Below are 16,206 nucleotides of genomic sequence, written 5' to 3'. Positions count from 1 at the left end.
CTGCTTGTTTTCCTCTCCCACGGCTGCTCCCTCTGACCCCTTCCCCTTGACCCTGCCTTGACCCCGCCTACTTACCTCCCGTACTCCGTTCCCATCTCTGTCCCCCGTGACTATCCTTCCCCCTGCCATGCTTTTCTTCCCACCTCACACCCCTCCGCCCATGTCCACACACGTGCTCACATGTGTAACTTCGCATCTGCTTCCCGCAGATGAGCGAAGACATGGTCATTTGTCTTTCTGTGCCCGGCTTGTTTCTTTTAACACAATGGCTTCCAGCTCTGTCCGTCTTCCTGCAAATGTTGTGATGCCATTTTTTTCTTTGCCGCTGCCGACATTCTGCTGTGTACACATGCCACACTTTCCCTGTCTGTTCACCTGTGGGTGGACACATGGGCCGGCGGTTCCATGTCCTGGCTCCTGTGAATAGTGTAGTGATAAACATAGCTGTGCAGGTATCTCTCTGGCGTGTTGATTTCCAGTCCTTTGGGTCCACAACCAGGAGCTGTTAGGCCGGGTCGTAGGGTGGTTCTGTTTGCAGGCTTTTAAAGAGCCTCCACGCTGAATTCTGCAGTGGCTGCACAGGTTTGCCTCCCCTCCACCTTCATCCCCTTCATACAGACACTAACATGTATGTGCCCTGTTTCCCGCCATCCTCGTCAGTGTGCCTTGTCCTGGTCCTTGATGACAACCCTTCTGACTAGGGTGAGGTGGAATTGCAGAGCAGTTTGTGTGGGGCGGGGGGAGGGTTGAGAAAGGTGCACATGGGTCATGGCATGCATGTGTAGGTCAAAGGTCAAGCTCTTGTATGGGTCCTCACCCTTACTTTCTCTGTGGCAGGGTCTGTCATCACTGTGTGTTCCAGACCAGCTGGCCCGTGAGCTTCTGGGGGTTCTCCTGTCTCCAGTTCCCATCCTGTAGCAGGAGCACTAGGCTGACAGATGTGCCCCGTTGCATCTGGGCTTTATGTGGGTTCTGGGGACTTTCACTCTAGTCCTCACGCTTCTGCTGCAAGCTCTGTACGGAGCTGTCTCCTCAGCTTTGAAACGGTTTTAATTTGATTTCTGACTGCTAAAAATGTTGGGCATTAAAAAAAACCTGTTAATTCAGATAGTTCTTCTTGACAAAAATATTGGAAATAATTCTGAGCTGGAAAATTCACTTTTCCACAATTTGCAAGCCTGGGTCAAAATCCTCTAGCTGCACAGGGTTGGAAAAGTCACAGATTCTGTCAGTCTCTTCTGCAAGTGCAGAATAAGAATCTCCAGTTGGCTGTGAGCATCCAGCTAAGAAGAGGGCGCTGTAGACTGTAGATAATGCATTTAGCATCTTTCTTAGAGCTTATATATCGAATTGTTCGCTATGATCTTCCTAAAATAAGACACCACAGATAGGCTCCGTGAGTTTCAGCTTCTGAGCTCAGCAACTGTTTACGAGAGTGTTTGTCACTGAGCACAGTGATAGGTGGCATTTGTGGACATCACCTTCATCCCAGGGACACAGAGAACTGGCCAGGTCACATGAGCCCAGTCATCAGAAGCATGGGGGACATACACAGGGATGTTATGTATATGTGAAATATATGCATACACACACACACATAACGTGAATATATGTACGCATTTACCTTGTATATGGGCATGTGCATGCAAGCATCTAGGTGTATATATACATATGCACTTATGAAACAGTAGATGCACATTTATATGCATATGCATGAAAATATAATACATACAATAAATACGAATGTTATGCATGAATATACATTGTGTATGTGAATGTGTATGTATACAGAAATAAAGGTTTACATATTATATGTAATATTTACATGAATACACAAGTGTGTAGGAGAGTGTGGTGTACGTATGCTCTTGTGTGGTCTGTGGGTATGTGTGTTTTGTGTGTGTGTGTGGTGTGGTGTGTATGTATGTGTGTGTGTGTAGTGTGGTGTGTGTGTATATGGTGTGGTATGTATATTGTGTGATGTATGTGTAATGTGTGTATGTGGTGTGTGTATGTGTGGTATATGTATGTGGTGTGTACGGTGTGTGTGTATGGATGTGTGTGTGGTGTGGTGTGTGTGTATGTGACATGGGGGCATGCATATGTATGTGGTGTGGTGTGTGTGTATATGGTGGGGTGTGTATATTGTGTGATGTATGTGTAATGTGTGTGTGTTGTGTGTATGTGTAGTATATGTGTGTGGTGTATATGTGTGTGTATGTATGTATGTATGTGTGTGTGTGTATGTATGTATGTGTATGTGGAATATACTACTTCCCCATTCAGTGTGTTTTAGGCAACACTTAGGAATCTGTAAATCTGAAGGCTCCACACATGGTTCCTATTATCACCACCCGGGGGCTGACCAGTCCTTGCTTTTCCGTAGGAAGAAACACAAGTCCAGGGAGCTGGTGCTTTGGTGAAGGCCACACAGCTGGCTGGGGGCGAGGCTGAGCCCAGCTGCGGTGACCCCAGCTCAGGGGGGATTGTGAGAAGCCATGCATGTAACTTCCCATGCTCTCGCAGCTGGATATCGCACTGTCCTGCAGGCCGTTAGCTGGCCAGGTTCCTTTCCTCAGCAGCTAACGGCCTGTTGACTCCTTGGTGAGAGCAAGTGCTGCGGAGGGCCCTGCCTTCTGCCCCCGGGGGTGGGTTCGATGCCCTCCTTGGTGTGTGCACTCTCTGGGACATGTGCCCCGTCTCCTTCGGATCCTAACTGTGACCTGCAAAGGAGAGGGGCAAGCGAGTTTCCCTTTTCTGAGGTCAGTTTGGTGCACAGTGGAGGAAGGCAGGCTGAGGAGACGCCACGCACCACACACTGAGAGGTCTGAGATGCGGCTCCCTCAGTGGTCTGGAAATAGCTTGCTTCTGTGTCTGAGGCCAAGGGCAAGGGTCTGCGTGCCTGGCCTGCTGCTGGTGTTCCAAAGACCCGTGCCAGAAGAGGGACAAGCAGGCTCACGTGGATTTGAGCACCCAGAACGCCAACTCTGGATGCCAGCTAACTCTCCAGTGTCGCCCCACAAAGATCCTATCTTCTTAATTAGTTAACTGTAGTGAGAAAAGCACCTGGTTTCAGTTATTGTTCCATTTCAAATTTCATCAGTAAAAATGTGTGGAGATGCCTTTTCTCTTTTGTTCTAGCAGGAATTGTAGCGTGTCCTTGGTTTTGCTTTCTGACCTATACAACTCCTGACTCCTTCTCTGTGTGCACACGTGTATGTGGAATATGTGAGTGCTTATGTTTATCTGTGTTTGCATGTGCGTATGTGCAGAGGCAAGAGAGCGTCCTCCTGTGTCACTCCCCACCTTTTTATTTATTTATTTATTTATTTATTTATTTATTTATTTATTTATTTATTTTTACTTTTAAATTTTATGTGTATGGGTGTTTCGCCCACATGCATGTCTGTGCACCACAGGTGTGCCATGCCCACGGGGAACGGAGGAGGGTGTCCCCTGGAACTGGAGTTATGGGCTGTTTTGAGCCACCCTGTGGGTGCTGGGAATTGAACCCGGGTCCTCTGGGAGAGCAGCCAGGGCTCTTATCCGCTGAGCCGTCTCTCCCGACTGTCTTATTTTTGAGGCAGGGTCTCTCACTGAGCCTGGAGCTCACTGACCCAGCAAGAGCAGCCATAGCCTTAGCCGAGGCCTGTTGGATCCGCCCGTCTCCGCCCCCCAGCACTGGGAGTGTGCCTCTACTATACCCGGTGGGTGCTGGAGATACGCATGCGCGCACAGCGAGCGAGCGCTTCCGTGACACCATCTCCCAGGCCCTACTCCTGGCTTCTGCAGAGCAAGGTTACTGACCTCCTCTTGGCTGTGTGTTCCGCCAGCTGGACCGCAGAGTTAAGAGCTGGCAGAACAGAAACCATGACTCATGAGTTGATAGGACTTGAGACCACCTGATCCCCAAGACCTAAGACCTAAAGCTGTCAGGGGACCAATGATCCAAAGGCGTCTGGGGCCACGAAGCTGCCATTATGGTAGAACAGTTCTCTTCGGAGGGCATTCTGGGCCCGATGACCTGCTGTGGGGCAGCAGCCACCTGACCTTAAAGCACTGTGCTACATTCTACAGTTCCCAAGTAACAGTATTCATTGTTCAGCTCTGTAGCCCATAGGTTTCCTGTCCCCCCTCCCCCTCCCATCATGACCATCAGAGCAGCGGCTCATGGTTGGCACCAGGAGTCAGTAGCTTCCCCCTGCTACTCTGCTCCTGACCAGCAGGCTGGCTCACAGCTGGCCTTAGAAGTGAATAGCTTTAGAATCTCACCAGGTTTGGGGAACAGGTAAGAACTGGTTCCCCCGCTAGGGGAAAAACAAAACAAATATTTTGGACCGAGCCACGTGTGCCCTATCTTGCTGGAGCTTGCAGGCTCCTTTGGAGGCTCTCAGACGGCTCTTAGGCTCTTAATTAATTGCTGGAGCCAAGTGGAGCAATCTTGTGAGCGCCTCGCTCTTGCTAATCTGATCCAGCCGAGCAGGGGGAGGGGACAGAGCTGGCCCTGGATTGGGGATACAGATGGAACAGACTGGAGCCTGAGCACTGAATAGCCTGACCCTGAAGTTTGGGACAACGTTTGGAATGGCCAACCTGTTGGCCAAGTACCTGATTCTTCCTCCCAAGCAGAGAAAGGCTTTCTCTTAGATTGGAAAGGAGGGACCCCAACTCAAACGCCAGCTTTGCTCCTACCTAGCACCTTGGATGGATAAACACTTCTAGTGCCATATTTTTATAGGCAAAGCAGACATAAAAATTCTACATCTCAGGATTACCAAGGAAACCAAGTATGACATGGATGGTGATGCTACAGGGGTCCAGGTCCTGCTCTAAAGGATGCTGATCAGTTGGGTATGCTGGCATCCAGAGGCAGTGCGGACCCTGGGCCATGGGGAAATCAAAGGAGAACTGTAGGCTGGACACGCTTTCCTACGGACTGAACAAACTCTGGGTACCAGGGGCCGAGTGAAGCAGGGATGCTGGAGGTCGGAGCTGGGGCTACAAGTGTCAGGGTAGCGCATCCCTAACGCATGTATGACAGTGAGCAAAGCTCCTGCAGAGCCCAGCAGGGCCATGGGTCCCCACAGGCACAGAACCCACCATCAGGCAGTTGAAATGCCTCTCTCTTCCTCTTCTGTCTTTTCCTTCATCTTTTCAACCTCAAGTATACAAGCTTGTATTAACCATAATCTTGGTATCATGGCGTTGTCTCGCCTTGACCCTCTTTTATTTAGGAATTTAGAAAAGTGACGAGAATAGTTATTTTATGAACAAAGCCGGACTCTAAAGTGGCCAAGACGGAGTTTCATCAGTAGTGACCATGGCCAGAGGGCAGAGCCCAGGGTGAACGGCGCCTACTTGGAGCCTCATACAGAGGTGGCTGGGTGTAAAGAGAGAGTGAGGGGTGGAGAGAGGGCCCAGTGGGGCTCTGTGGGATCTGAGAAGCCAGAAGCTTCAAAGGGTCAGTGTACGTGTGATTAGGCCAGCTGTGCCTGCTAACTGGCAGCTGCTGACGCCGGGCTCTTCCCTCCCACACATGCTGGAGTCGGGGCTCTATCTTCAAGGGTTGCCTGCCACCAAGAGTAAATTTATTGTCAGCCATGAGCTTCCCCAGGCAGGCATTCCGAGGGGCGGGGTCACCTTAAGGATGCGGCCATGAGCTATCATATTAGGACCTAGGTTAGTATTTGCTTGGGCGTTATTGGCCAGAGCTGAGATCTCGTGGAGAAGAGGGCTCCAAGGAGCCTGGCCGGGGTGATGGATGACAGGGAGAGGGGTTTTGGTATCAAGAACCCTCGGAGACCTCCGTGCATGAGCCCTGCTGTTTTCTTGCGCCCTTAATTGTCTTTCTTCTATTGTCCCTACTCCCAGAGTAAGGACAAGTCCTGATGCTCTTCCGGCTTTGTGGGCGCCGCTTCCGGTTGTCCCTTTTCAGACGTTTTGTGTTTTCTCCTCAACTTCCCGTGGTAGCCATTTCAGAGGAACAGATCAATGAGGCCCACTGGGCTGGGCTGGGGTAGGGTGCAGGCACCGGGGTGAGGCCAGTGCCTAACCACTGGCTGTGTTGGTGGGAGGAGAGGTGTGCCTCGAGGCCTGAGTCTGAAGCAGCAGCCAATTTCGCCAGCATAAGCACATCATGGCAAATACTCAACACTGACACCCAGCACTTCACAGAATCCCTGCAAATGTACCAGCGTGGACGACAAGCTTGCCTCTGGGATAGGACCCCAACTTATTGTACATCCCTTGGTTTGGGCAGACGTCACCCAGGCCCCAGGGCAAGGGTGGGCCGGATGCTGAGGTTGTTCCTTTCCTCTGAATGACCTTGAGCTGGGACAGGTTCATTGGGACCTTTACCCTCAAAAGTATAGCTCTCCTCTTGCAAATTAAAAACCTCTCGACCTCTGGCCACATGTGGTGGTACATACCTGTAATTCCAGCACTTGGGAGGTAGAGGAAAGAGGGTCACTAGTTCAAAGCTAGCTTGAGATACATATGGAGATCTTGTCTCAAAAGAACAAAACAAAATTTACCTAAAACCTAAAAACACATAAAGAAAACAAGCAAACTGACAAAACTCCAAGAAAACAACAATTAAAAAAAAAATTTGATCCTGTGGTATTGTATTCCCCCAAATATTGTGCATGCTAATAAACTTATCTGGGGTCAGAGACAGAACAGCCACAATATTAAACATAAAGGATAGGCAGTGGTAGCACACGCCTTTAATCCTAGCATTCCAGAGGCAGAAATCCATGTGTTCAAGGATACAGCCAAGCATGGTGACTCACGTCTTTAATCCCAGGGAGTGGTGGTAGAAAGCAGAAAGGTATATAAGCCGTGAGGACCAGAAATTAGAAGCATTTGGCTGGTTAAGCATTTGGCTGGTTAAGCATTAAGGCTTTTGAGCAGCAGTTCATCTGAGACCCATTCTGGATGAGGACTCAGAGGCCTCCAGTCTGAGGAAGCAAGACCAGCTGAGGATCTGGCGAGGTGAGGTAGCTGTGGCTTGTTCTGGCTCTCTGATTTTCCAGTGTCCACCCCAATAATTGGCCTCAGGTTTGATTGTATTAATAAGAACTTTTAAGATTCCTGCTACATGATCCATTTTGTATTGCTAGAACAATGTATCAAATACAAAGAAAAGAGGTTTAGTTTGGTTCATGATGCTGGTGGCTGCAATGTCAAGCCGGAATGGTACCAGTGTCCGGGAAGGGTCCTCCTGGCTGTATTGTAACATGGTGTAGAAGAAGCAGAACGTGGTCAGTCGCATCCAGAAGGGGCCAAAGCATCTGGAGCAGCCTCACTCCATAATGACTCACTCTCAGGAGACTCAACACAGCCTTGTAAGAACTACCTTCACTTCTTCTGCAGGCAGAGGCCGCTTGACCTAATGCCCTTCCTCCAGGCTCTACCTTTGAAAGGTTCTATGACCTCGGAACCATCACACTTGAGCTAAAACTTCTACCACATGAACCTTATGGGGATAGAGCACATCTTGACCCTAACAGCCTGTATGGGCCTTTGTATGAGACCCAAAGGTCTATCTGGGGACCCAGGAGCTGTGAGCATGACACTGCTTTCCATATCCTATACTCTGTGTATCCCTTCCCACGACTGTGTGTGTGTGTGTGTGTGTGTGTGTGTGTGTGTGTGTGTGTGTGTGTGTGTCTTTGGGAACAAGGGAAAAGGATTGTGGGGAGCATTGGACAGAACAGGGGAGTGCCTCCGCCCCAGAAGGAGTCCGAATTTACTTTGTCTTTGTGTGTTTCTTGGTGGTGGTCTTAGTTTGCTTTCTACTATTGTAATAAAACACCATGACCAAAAGCAACTTCTTCCGGAGTAAAGGGTTTATTTCATCGGGGAAGGCAAGGCAGGGACTCAAGGCAGTGGCTGAGACAGGGATGGTGGCGGATGTCATTACTAGCTTGCTTCCCACACATTGGTCAGCAACCTTTCGTACACAGCCTGCTCTGAGTGGCACTGTCACAGAGGGCTGGGCCCTCGCACATCAAACATAAGTCAAGGAAATGCCCCCACGACTTGCCGATAGGCCAGTCTGACAGAAGCATTTTCTTAACGGAAGTTCTCTCTCCCATATGACCCTGGCTTGTGTCAAGTTGGCAAAAAGCAAAACAAAAAACAACCAGCACAGTGGCATGTCATTGGTGTTCCATAAAAATTTGTAGATACGATGCATATCTACAATTTTATCTTGCTGTTCAGATGAATAAAGGGCATAGTCTCAGCCCTGATGCAGCTGACTTTTTGTGTAATCCAGAGAGAATAAAGAGACACCAAGTTGTGGTCCAGACATGAGTTTTGAGTGCTTCCCATAGGAGAGAGAGGATGCCCTGGCTTAGGATGCCGAGAGTGCTCTTAGAGAAGGCGGGATTGGTAGTAAGCCTTGAGGATGCTGCTTCTGGAATAGCCCCAACAACAACTCACAGGCAACACACAATTCAGCATTGACAGCACACCACGGGCCCACACGGTGCCAGAGGACTTCTTCCTGCTCTGTGCAGAGATGCCACCTGGAAGCAAGCTTGATGGATGAGTTCCCAAGACACCAGCTCTCCCAAGTGATCTGCAGCTCACACTGGAGGGCAATCCCCTGAACCTGTCCACGAGGAGAGAGATGCAGTGCCCACAAGATGTATGCAGACAGGTCGCTGCTGGCTGAGAGCTACTGGTGTGACTGGGAGGATTCTGACATACTCAACGAACAGACACAAGAAGAAGATCGGGAAACGCAAGCTGCCTGGTGCTGATGGTGTTGTGGATCGAGACCTAGAGAGGAAGAACATGAAGGGATTGCTGAGCATCGTCTCCTGGGTGCACCCATCCCACAGCACCCTACTTCCACACGGACAGGACTCCACCCTCCACGGCCCTCCTCACGGATGTCCTACTTTGTTCTTTCCTGTGGTGGTAATCCATCACAGGACTTCTTAGACTTCAGCCATTGGAGATTCTTTTTCATAGGAGGTTTTTTCTTTCTTTTTCTTTTTTGAGACAGGGTCTTACATTGCTCAACATGACCTTGAACTTCTGCTCCCTTGCTTTGACATCCTGAGTGCTGGAATTCCAGGCCTGTACCATTGTGCCTGTGTAGTGGGCAGCCATTCCGGCTTCGATCTGGAAGTTCCAACCCCCATTGAGGCTTCGGTAACTGTCACGCCTACAAGGCGGGGCTGAGAGAAGACCCTGAAGACCCGAGATCTGGATGCGTCTCTTGGTTCCTGGACCCGGGACGCTGGAGGTAGACCAAGAAGAGTTCTCCAGAGAATACTGCTGGACTGCGCTACACCTTTCCCAGACCCTGTAACCAATCCCTTCACTTGTAAGTTACCCCACAAAATAAACCTCCCTTTTAACTATGTGGAGTGGCCTTAATAATTTCACCAATATGCCTGGTTCACAAAATACTGGAGATTGGACCCAGAGCTTCCAAAATGCTAGGCAAGCACTTTCCCAACCGAGCTGTATCCCCACGCATGACTCCAGGTATATGGGTACATAGAATGAGCATACAAATAAAATAATTACTGATAATAAATCAGAAAGAAGTTTACTTTAAAATAATTCTTTGGTATACATATAATTTTGCCATTTGTTAATAACAAAACCAAATTTGCATACTAATATAGTTATGTCTGCTTGCCTAATCCAATCCAATCCAAATGTATTAATTTGATAATTACATGCTGAGGAACAATCATAGCAAAAGAATAAATATCTTTGTTTCTCATAATTAGACCTTTGTGATTTCTTTAGGAGTAGAAAACTTTACATGTACAGTAAAAGCATTACAATTTATAAGGCACAACAGTCTTGAATCTGAGTCAAGATGTTTTAGGCTTTTTTTTTTTTTTTTTTTTTTTTTTTTTTTTTTTTTTTTTTTGGCATTGTGTGGAGTGCAGGCATGCACAGGAAGGAGTGTTTTCAGAACCAGGCTGAAGCGAAGCCACACCATGCCACACTGGCTAGCCAGCACCGCCACAGACGCAGCAGTGTCGTGATGTGTTGTTTGATTTTGAACTGAGTCTTGATTATTATGTTTTCCGAAATCGTTAACTAGTGCCATTCTAGGTTTGCGACTCCACGTGGGCTCATGACCCACAGTTTAAGATGTTTTAACCTTTTGAACTGTGCAGATTGGAAATCTTGCTGCCTGCTACATAATATTCAGTCGCCATTTGTTCTTATTCACCTGTGTGTTTACTCACTCGCTGACTCATTTAAGACACGGCAGCTTGCTTCTCAGGGAGGCGGAACAGTGTTACGGATCAAGAGCATGGGCCTGAGAAGACATCACCTTGGTGGGAGCCTTGTGCTGCTCTTCATTAGCTGGGTGACCATGAGCTAGCTGCACATGCGTTACTTAACTTCTCACAGATTAATATGAAAATAATAGCCATACCTACAAGATGACTGTTTTCAATGTGATAGATGGTCCGCGTAGAATGCTTCATAAAGGACTAGGACAGAACTGGCGCTCAACATGTTTGCTGTTTACTACTGTGATTGCTCATGGCCGGGATGGGAAGTCACGTAGCCCGTGCCTGTTTGATAAACGACAGTCGGGAAGCTGGGCCATCCTCAGTTGCCTCTGCTGTGTTAGATCAGCCCAGATACCCCTCCATACCTACTCCATGACTATTTCTAGGTGGGTGGAGCACAGGCAGGATGGAGGCTGGGGTGGCTGGGAAGGAAGGATGGACGCCGTGTGACTGAGTACCAGTTATTACAGGCACCAGGCTAGGCATTCCCCAGGATACATACTTTTGCAGTAACCCCATGAGACGGGTCTCATTTGTCCCATTCCTCATGAAGGAAGTGACATTTTAGTGCAATGAACTGTACCGGAAGTTCACACAGATGACATATGCATGGAACAGACTCCCTCTGTCCCCAGATTTGATCTAACTGCAAAGCCTTCCCTGTTCCACTCACCATCCCCCAGCCGAGTCATCTGATTTGAAGAAGGGAGAAGAAGAGGGACAGTATGGTCACGTCTCTAAGTTCACTGAGGTGGGCTGGACGAGAACTATTAAAATGGAGGCCGAGGCGAGCCAACAGTTCAACAGTCCGGGCTTGTTTAGCTATCGGCTAACTTGGCTTTGTGCTGATGGCTGCATCTCCTAGAATGAGTCCCTGGTGTTTTCAGGGTCTCGTTTTTCTCCCAGGTACAATGAGGGGCGTAATGTTACATACCCATGAACCCTGAATGACCAAGTAAAGCATGGATGTGCTCTTCACTTATAAAACACTAGGGAATTTTGATTTGGTCTGAGTTGGATGATCAAGTCTGGGGTATGGAAGTGTCCTCATCCTTGAACCTAGCTCCACTATTCAAATCCATAGAAAAATGCATGGTTTTTGTGGTTTAGCCTGACATCCAGCCTCTGGTGAGGTAAGCCAGTGTATGTAATAAACCCCCTTTATATACATGCACAGTTTCTGATTTCCGCTCCACAGAATCCTGGCTACCGATGCAGGCACAATGGCATTCCATCCCTGATAGAAGAGGTGGTCTGGTGCAGGCGTGTACACTCTGTACTGATTTGGCGATCTGGCCAAGTCACTGTTGTGTACATAGTCTGTGGCCGTCCACGCCACTCTGAGGAGAAGCCTACACACTGAGGAACTGAGTCTTCTGTTCACAGCCTCCTGTCCTGAGCGACTTGCCTTGGAAGCCAGTCCTTCATCCTCAGTTAAATATTCCTGAACTGCCGTCCTGATACCTCAACAACGCCACAAGAGATACTAAGCTATTGCTACCCAAGGAAACGTCTGAACTCTCTATCCCAGAAACGGTGGCACACAGAATGTCTTGTTTTAAGCTGCTATGTTTTTGGAGTCATTTATTATAAATAAAAAACATGTCTAAAACACATTCATTGCCTTATTTAAAAACACACCTTATTGTTCTGTTGCTGTGTTAAAAATTATATATTCTTGGGCCTAGAGAGATGGCTCAGTAGTTAAGAGTGGATTCTGCACTTGCAGAGAACCAGAGTTCATTTCCCAACACCCATGTCAGATGACTTACAACTGCCTGGAACTCCTGAGGATCCAATTCCTCTGGCCTCTGTGGGCCCCTGAAGTCACACACACACACACACACACACACACACACACACACACACACACTTAAAAATAAAATAAATTAAAAAATAGTTTTTATAAATCCTTTGTAGTTGCTCTATATGGCACCATGAATCTTAGTTGTTCAAAGTCAATTAGAAATTTTCTCACTGCTGAGTAATGTAACAAGCACAGACACTTCACCACCATTAACTCCACCCCCACCCACCCCCACTTTTAAAGCAATTTTATCATATATTTTCATTTTTTTCCTGGTTATTAAGTCCCACGAGGTACTTAATTCTTGACACCACAGCGCTTCCCATTGCCTTTCCTTACTTCTTACACTGTATGTTTCTACATGGAATCATTTTTTTTAATCACCAAAGATTATTTTTGTAGATGTTCTTCCTCAAAGATCTTTTGGTGACAAATTCTGTGACTTGCTTGAAACCACTTTTCTTGCATCTTTATTTAAAACTACATTTCACTGAGTGGAGTCTGAGTTTCAGTCATTTTCTGTCCTAACTTTGAAGACAGCATTTTGCTGCTATCTGCCTTCTGCTTCCGCTGTTCAGAAATCATCTGTCCGTGTTCTGATCATTCCTTCGAGGTGGTGTGTTGTTTTTCTCTCTCTGGCTGATTTTAAGAGTTTCTCCTGTTTTTCATTTCATTTTAGTTTTACTATAATATTCATAGGTGTGGCTCCCTTAGTGTTTACCCTGCTTGGTGCTCTTAGCAATTAATAGAGCTATATCTTAACTGCCTTCCATTAATTCCTTAGTAGTTAGCTCTTAGAACATTACCTTCTATTTCCTCTTTTCTTCTCCTGGAGTCTTAATTCCATTTATATAATCCATTATGCTCTTCACTTTACATATCTTATATTCAGTTTCTATATGTAGCATTTTAAATTATAATTTGGTCTATCTATTCTTCTCCTGACTTGTCCTCTAGTCATAAATTGTCTTCTCAATATTTTATTTTGTCTTTATGTGTGTGTCTATGTGTGAATGTATGCTGATTGTGTGGGTGTCTGAGGAGGCCGGAAGAGGGTATCAGATCCTCCAGGGCTGGAGTTACAGGCAGTTGTGAGTTCACCAACATGGATGCCAGGAGCAGCAAGTGCCCTCAACCACCGAGACATTTCTCCAGATCCAACTAATTCTTTCAGATGCTTTTTGTTTTCGATTAGCTCTATTTATTAAGTTTGTAATTTCAGTTTAAATCTTTTCAGTTGTAAAACATTGGCTTCTGTGGGTAGGTCCAGGTACTCTGCCAAGTCTCAATAGTTAACTAATTTCTTAGACTTCTTAATCATATCCATTTCACAATTCATGTTGCTAAATCCTGTGAGACCCTTCCCTTTTTTGTTTTTTTTTTAAACTTGTTTAAATGTCTTGTTTGGGAATTTCATACATGGACGTAATATGTTTTGATCAAATCTACCAGCCATCTCCTCCTTCCCTTCCTCTCTATCTCCTTCCTTTCCCTTCCAATATCACGTGTTGTGTTCACTTGTTTTCTAAACCCACTGAGTCCAGTTAGCATTACCTGTAGTGTGTGGGTGTGACTCTCTATCTGAGCATGGTTGTGCACCCCTGAAGGACACCGACTCTCTGTCTCCCAGTAGTCATTAACTGCATGTGTGCAGATGTGAGACCCTTCACCTGAGCGTGGTTGTGCACCCCTAAAGAACACCAAGTCTCTGTTTCCCAGTAGTTGTCAACTACTAATAGCTCCTCGGATGTTGATGGGACTTCTTGAAGCCCTTTCCCATCCATGCTGAGGTTTCTGCTGGATTGATCTTGTGCAGGTCTTATGCATGCAGTTCCAGGCATGGTGAGTTCATGTGTACCACAGTGTACAATGACCATACCTAGCAAATCCCCAGTACTGGGGAAGCAGAGCCAAAGGATTGTGAGGTCAAAGCCAACCTAAGCTACATAGTGAGAGCCTGCTACAAACAAGTAATAAATGAATGAATAAATAATAAAAATCTATTTCAAAATTCACCTTTGGATTTAAATACAATTTTCGGCTAACTTGGGTTTTTCCTACATGGACCAAGATCACCATGGAACAAACAGGAAGACAGTGTGGAGAATAAAGAAACCAAGTACAGGAAGCTCTTGGCTTAAACAATGCACTTACTGAAACCCTAGGTATGATGATTTAGGCTTTCAAAGGCCTTGTTCTAAGACATATCTCAACAAGCCTGTTCTGAAATTAGCTAGTTATACATTTGATCTGTGAAAACTATATTTTATAAGTTTTCTCCGTCCAGAGTTGATGGGTTCCTGTGGTAGAGATCAATACACCCACTAGGACCAATTCCTAAAACCTTCAAAAAGTGTGTGTGTGTGTGTGTGTGTGTGTGTGTGTGTGTGTGTGTGTGCCTCCCCAGTGCTGGGACTACAGGTGTGTAGCATCACCACGCCTAGCCAAATGGTGAATTAAAAGATGTTGTCCAAAAGCAAAACCAAACAAAGCCCTGAGGAAACATGCGCAGGCTGTGACCATTACACAGTGAAGCAGGGCAGGTTGGACCCCGGGCTACACATACCTTTGAAGCCATTACATGTGCTTCTAGTCCAGGCAGCTCCTGCAGGAAAAACCATGTTCTGAGGGATCTTGCCTGTGTTCTGACGCTGGATATTTTCTGTTGTCCATGGGATGAATGAAAACTGCAGCACCTTACAAATCACACGTATTCTGACTGACTCAGACTTGTTCTTTTAAAATTCGATTGCATTAAAGAGATGGCCCCCCGGCCTTTTAATATGTTGGAAATGGAGCCGAATAATCTCCATTAAAGGTACTTATTTACCCAACTGCAGGATTCAGTGTGGAGACAGATTTGAAGGACTAATAGACCCCGCCGAGAGAACCGCCCGTTAAGTGGTAAATACAGTATGTTTTAAACTAGGGACAAATCCACTGGCTGAAATGACTCTTTGATCTTTAAAAGGCTCGTAAACACGGCAGTGCACTTCAGCCTATATTTATGTATTCAAATATTGGGAGGGAAACCCAAGCAGAGTCTCAGGGCTGCAGGAGTTGGCGGTTTAGACAAAAAGAAGGGCAATTACTTGGCCTTTGTACACACGAAGCAGGCTTTCTCCCTGTCAACCAATGAGCTGGGAGCTGGGGAGGCATTTACTGTTTATGGGACACTTGAACCAATCATTGCACAGAAGTAGGATGTTTGTGAAGAGCAAAACAGACAACTGAAAGCAAGAGAAAGAATGCTTTTGTTTCTGAGTTACATCTGTGGTTGGTGTCGCTCTCGTTTGCCTCGATGAAGGGCTTCTGACTGCCTCTGCTTCAGTGCCTCCCCCATACACGTATCCCCTACGTTTTCACTGACATCATGATCCACATCTGGACCTTAAATTTATGAATGGCTTGCCTGTGGCCTCTTTCTCATGGAGCCACCAGAGCAGGGGCACGGTGAGGCTTTGAGGGTAGTGGTTGTCAGGGACTCAGATATCTGGGTGACTCCTATCTGTAAATAGTTTCATGATGGTGTTTTATCTTCTAATGCAGAACGATCCAGTCTTTAAGAAGAAATACACTCTCCCTTGAGTGTAAGGGTCACAGATATCAAAACAGAAACCTCGGCAATGATGGCAGAAGCCATGACTGCCTTTCGCCGATTGCCACCGTGACCACAGGTGTGTATCAGTCACATGGCTGGCTGGCTTCTGAGGTTCCAAAGGAATTGAGGAGCGGAGAAAATTCAATGGGTCAAAATACAGCTTTTATCCCATCAGCAATTCATTTAAACCATGTTCTATGCATTATGATAAATGTGTGAATAACACGTGAGCAGAAAAGATCTCAGCCTGAGACAGGAAGCCAGAACAAGTCCAGCAAAGAAAGGGCCAGGCTGGCTCTTTTATCAAATTCCTCAGGAGAACTCACGAAGGTCCTAGGAGAAGGACAGTATGTCTGAAGGCAGCACCCAGTGACCTACTTACTTATCCCTCCTCTAAAGATATGGCCCCTCTCCTCACCAACACCCGGGGAAGGTGTGTCAAACAACCCTTTGGAGAACACTCTAAAATGCTCTTCACACTGTAACACTGAGTAGCCTTATCATGACCTCAATTT

Source organism: Peromyscus leucopus, chromosome 12 (genome assembly GCF_004664715.2).
Source record: "Peromyscus leucopus breed LL Stock chromosome 12, UCI_PerLeu_2.1, whole genome shotgun sequence".
Classification (NCBI taxonomy): domain Eukaryota; kingdom Metazoa; phylum Chordata; class Mammalia; order Rodentia; family Cricetidae; genus Peromyscus; species Peromyscus leucopus.
Note: the sequence above shows the minus strand (reverse complement) of the source record.